This window comes from Prionailurus bengalensis, chromosome C1, assembly GCF_016509475.1.
Source record: "Prionailurus bengalensis isolate Pbe53 chromosome C1, Fcat_Pben_1.1_paternal_pri, whole genome shotgun sequence".
Lineage (NCBI taxonomy): Eukaryota > Metazoa > Chordata > Mammalia > Carnivora > Felidae > Prionailurus > Prionailurus bengalensis.
In genome coordinates this window covers 107,555,448-107,560,957 of record NC_057345.1, presented here as the reverse complement: position 1 = coordinate 107,560,957, position 5,510 = coordinate 107,555,448, and the positions used below count along the sequence as shown (strand labels likewise).

General features: G+C 44.0%; 1 pseudogene; it reads left to right on the top strand.

The window, feature by feature from the left end:
* The first annotated feature begins 3,128 nt into the window (after nt 1–3,128).
* LOC122479648 lies at nt 3,129–4,484 on the top strand (annotated as a pseudogene).
* Nucleotides 4,485–5,510: the final 1,026 nt, after the last annotated feature.

Below are 5,510 nucleotides of genomic sequence, written 5' to 3'. Positions count from 1 at the left end.
TCCGCATGGTGTACTATCTCCTTTATTGCAACAATCCAACCAACACAACTTTGTTTTACTATAGTTATGTTCCAGTACAGGTGGTCTTTGGGTGAGGAATATTAATGATGTTCAACAGAATTTCACTAAGTAAAAGAATACAAGAATGAATGAATGACTTAAAGAAGAAGGCATTTCATATCAGGGTTCATGGTAGCAGTTAGGAAAGGGAGGGGGTTCAGGGAAAATACAGGACCTCTGAGAGGAAAGATAGGACTGTCTCCATCGACAGCCACAGAACAGAGACCAGGGTGGACTCTTTAGAAAGTTCAGAATTCCCTGGTACATATCGTAGTCAGAATTGCCCTCTTCCTGTCTGGCATTCTTGGGGCCTCCATCACCAGTGAAACTGGAAGAAATAGCCGTGAGATTTTCAGCACTGTATGAACCTCTTTAGCTTTATCACCCAGACTGGTATGAGAAAGTACTCATTTTACCTTTCATGAGCAATTCCTTCCAATGTATTATTAATTGGTGCAGTCCTCAGAAATGTGATGGAAATGGACACTCTAATATAGTCCTAGGGCTAAGCCTACAAATATCCCCTCAGCAAGAGACTCCTTCTGGAGACAGAAGAATAGCATAGAGGATGGCCAAGGCAGCTCCAACCCTTTTCCCCTTCCTCCATCCCCAGCCACCATTCGTTGTGCAACTCATTCTCCTACAGGTATCTCAAAATAACCATGGAACCCCCATGGTCAAAAGTGGTTAAGTTGTAAAATGCATACCCTTATAAGGAATTTTATATATAAAAGCAATAAAACCATGAAGTACAGAAAAGAATCATATATACTGACCATAAAAATATTTTATTTATAATTGCCACATAATTTAATTAATGTTAAACATTAATTATTAAAATTAGATATTAATAATTAATGTTCTGTTGTTCTAAATGTAATCTTTTAGATACAAATAGCAAAATGCAGTAATTACAAGATGAGATCAATGGGAATTTGTCTTTAGTACTGTGATAGAATTCAATGGGAAATAGGATTAAAATTTTATTTTATCTTTTTAAGTTTATTTATTTATTTTGAGAGAGAGAAAGAGGGAGAGTGCAAGTGAGGGAGGGGCAGAGAGGGAGAGAGAGAATCCCAAGCATCACCCCACTGACAGCCCAGAGCCTGACACAGGGCTGGATCTTGTGAACCTTGAGATCATGACCTTAGCCGAAATCAAGAGTAGTATGATTAACTGACTGAGCCACCCAGGTGCCCCTCAAATTTTATTAAACATAACTACACACAAACTTTAGAAATGATCAGATCTGTTCTATGAAATGTAATGCATACAATGTCACCACCATCATCCAGCCCATCATTATTATCATTATTATCATTATTATTATATTGATATAATAATGATATTATTATCATTATTATCATTATTATCATGTGCCATCTGGGCACATCATCCAGCCACAACATATTGAACAAATCATCTTTATGACTCCCATCAGTTACATTAAATATTTCACGCTGGTAGATAATTTCATTTTTCATTATCAATATTATTACATCCCACAGGAAACTAACATAGATAAATTGGATTTTTATCATACTAAGTATAAGTCTTGTGATCTCAACTTTGTAGGTCCTCTTAATATTTTGTCTGCTTATTTATATAATCCTCCCTCCCTCCATTCTCTGAGGGGCCCACCTGTCCCAGATGGGGCCTGATCCCATCCTCCACCCATTTCCCAACATGCGTCACTCCCAGGGTCCAGTGCTCTCAGGTCACCCAACATCTCCAGAAGTCAGGGGCCGGTTTTATCTGAAAAAATCAGTACCCTTGAAAACTGGTGTCCAAAAGACAGAGTTGTTTGGAGACATTTGTATCACAGGACAAATCACATGGTAGCACACTGACATGTTTGCTTCTCTGAGGTCTGTCCAGTTAAACTTGAAATGCTAAAGGTCAGGAAATGTGCCATGTGCATCTCTACCCAGCAAAAATGCAAGGGGCAGAGCTGAAGTGAAGGCATCTGAGCTGAACACATGAGTGAAAAAGAAATGGTCCCCAACACATCTGGGAAGCAGTCATCAGGAGTTCCTGGTTCCCTCTTGCCAGACATCTTGGCAAGCATGCAGGAAGCAGCCGGAGACTAGGATATGAGGGTGCCAGGCCGTCACCAGCTGGAAGTCGAGCTACCCAGCCTGAGTGGCAGGGCCCGGGCTTTGGATGGCTTGGTGACTGCAGGGCGGCCCACCGACAGTGAAGCTTCTTGTACTCCCACTTTTAGGTAACTTGGCCTTAAAACTACTTGGGGTATTGTCTGTTGGGGAATTGCCCTCAGCAGGCCCCCTGGGAAAAAAACCATTAGGGAAGAAAATAAGGTTCCGCAAGAAATTGTGCAGCCTTACGTTTAGCCCTTGCCATCCCCTAAGGAGACTCTTCTACTTATAGGAAGGATAGCCTCATACCTTTGCCAGCAAAGAGGGCCTGTATAGTAGAGACATGTGGATTTTGAAAGCCTCACTCTGGCAACTAAGGAGTGTATCTCTGGGCACAGGTGACTTCAACCCTTAGGCCCACCTGGCCCCTGGAGGCATTCCAGAAGATGACTGAACCTAGTCAGTTTAGCTACAGAATGGTTCATTGGTTACTAAGTGCATTGTCTCTCTGAGAATGTATGAGGCATGGGTTTCTAAGGTTTTCTCAGCCCCTTTCTGGCACCTTGGACCAAGGCAAACACATTGTTCTTCTGGCCTCATGTGGTTAGGAGATCATGCCCCTGTAACTGTTCCACTTGAGGTGTTAGGAAATGGAGGGCCTTTCACAAGAACAGCAAAGCAAATGCTTTGTAGATTATAGATAAATGTAGATGCATAATGGAATAATGTAAGAAATTAATCTATAATCAAAAGGTAGGCAGGAAAGTTAGGGGAAAATCACCATGTTATTTCTTAAAGGTCGTTTACACATAGGAACATTTTCAAAATTAGGTAATGTTAGAAAAACATAGATGACGTATGCTACAAGGAAATCACTAGCATATATAATGCCACGTTTGCTACAATAAATGGGCCAGTTCAACACGCTGCTGTTGTCTGTGTCCATTTTTATTTTAGTTTTAGTTTTTTTATTTTAGTTTTTTATTTTCCAGTTTTTTATTTTAGTTTTATTTTATTTTCACCGACGCCCGTTCTTTCTTCGGGAACCCCTGGACCTGCTGGAGCTGGACTCCGGCAGTCACCTCCCTTGGTTGTGAAAGTGGCAGCGTGCTCGGGCCCTGCATCATGAACATGACACTGGATGAAAGCGCTCCTGCCCTGGGCTCCTCATCCACAGCCTCCTCAGCAACAGCCTCATCCTATCTTTTCTGAATCCCATGAGTGTCCCCTCAGGTAGGAGCGCTGGGAAGACAAGCCCAGATCTTAATGGGAAAGAGGGAAGCAGAGATGTCTGTGGAGGCAGCGAGAAGATCTTGGAGGGCAGCAGAAGAACGGGCTGGGGACAGTAAACCAGGAACCTTTGTGAGATGCATCAGGGTCAGTGATGCACCCACACCCTAGCTCCCAGCAGCCCATCCATCCTTAATCCTGAAAGATGTGCTCCTGCCAAGAGACATTCTTCAGGAGTTATCACCTCATTGGGTGTGTCTGCCTCCAAGCTTCTAGAAAGCCAGTCAGACTTGGAGCCCAGTAAGAAGATATCAACATTGTTTTAGAAGGAGGGCAAAGTGAGGGGAATGTCTTCCTAGGTCAGTTAACTCGACGTCGGTTTCCATTCTCCTCCTGAACGTCCAGAGCTCAGGAAGCAGCTGGTATTAGGAGCAGGGGCTTCATAAAACTGTACACAGAGGATACACTGGCCTAGAGTTTGCACTATTTATTATTTATTTATTTATTTATTTTCCCAGTCTACTTGCCCTCCAGCTGCGATGTCCTGCGGGAACAGCCAGCAGCAGTGCCGGCCCCCTCCCAAGTACCCCCCGCCAAGATCTCAGCACAGTGCTCACCCCCAGCCCCCCTGCCGCAGCTGTGCTCCAGTCTCCGGGGGCGGCTGTGATCCCAGCTCCGGGGCGGCTGCTGCCTGGACCACCGTAGGCGCCATGGATGCCGGCGACACAGCTCCGACTCCTGTGAAGGTGGTGGTGGGCTGCAGTCTGGGCAGCCATGCTGGCTCCGGGTGTGGCCATGGCTCTGGGGGCGGCTGCTGACCTGGGATCCTGAAGCCGAGACAAGCGCTCTGAGGGGAAGAATCCAAGGACCATCTCAGCCCAGTGTGTTCTTTCCAGATACCCCAGTCTCCGAGCGCTTGGCCAGTGGAGATGTCCAGGAAGCCGCTAAACTTCCCGGGGTGGCTCCTCCTATCTGTTCTCCAGGACCAGCCTGAAGGCCCACCCACCTCCTGTCTTCTAGAACTTGCAGTATCCGCCCCATCAATTGTCATCACCCAGGTCTGGACCTATGGAAAAATAAAGTTTTAATTCCTCAGCACCATTAGGCTGGCGTGGGTGCGCTCCCTCTCTCTCTCTCTCTCTCTTTCTTAATTAAATGAGTCTAATCCAAATGCTGAAAACACTGCATGCTGGAAACATCACAGAGCACATAACACTCAGTGTTAGTAGCTATTGTTACTATTCTGACCTTAATGCTTTCGGTAAGAAACTTAGTATGTGTATTTTATGTAGAGCTATAAATCAGTCTATATTGATTGTAGCCTAGAGTTGATCTCTTCTAAATATACTATGTATATACTTTCTCTTATGCTATGCATAAATTTCTTTTTCTAGTTTTTTTATTGAGATATGATTGACACATGATATTGTATTAGTTTAAGGAGTACAACAAAATGATTTGATATGTGTGTAATCTTATGAAATGATCACCACAATAACATCCATAAGCACACATAGTTACACTTTTTTTTTCCTTGTGATGTGAATTTTTTAAATTTCCTTTCACAGCAGCTTTCAAATATGCAATACGGTGTTGTTAACAACAGTCACCATGCTGCACATACACCCTCAAGACTTATTTATATTATAACTGTACATTTGTACCTTTTGACCCCCTTTGCCTATTTCGCCCACCCCACCTCCCCACCTCTAGCAATGTTCATCCATCAATGAATGCTTAGGTGGTTTCCCCACTAAGCTCTCTTTTACTTTGCTCTGTGGGTCTCTCCCAGCTGGCCCTCTACCACTACCTTGGATAAGGAACACATACTGAGTCAAGACCAGAAAAGTAGCAGTTCTAACTCCTGCAAAAAAACCTGTAGGAAAACTTAATGTTGGGACATGAAGAGAAGGGGTACTGGTTTGGACCCCACCAATCAAAGGCCTTATCTTCTCCATAATGTGGTGTGGGAAAGGCTGTGACCCACTCTCAGCCTCTGTGGGGAGACAACCACCACCATCAGATATGAAAAGGTATTCCAGGACCCCCTGCTGAGAGACAGGGACTGGGGAGGCAAAAAAAAAAAAAAAAAAACAAATCCAAACCTAGCAGAAAAGTTGTTGG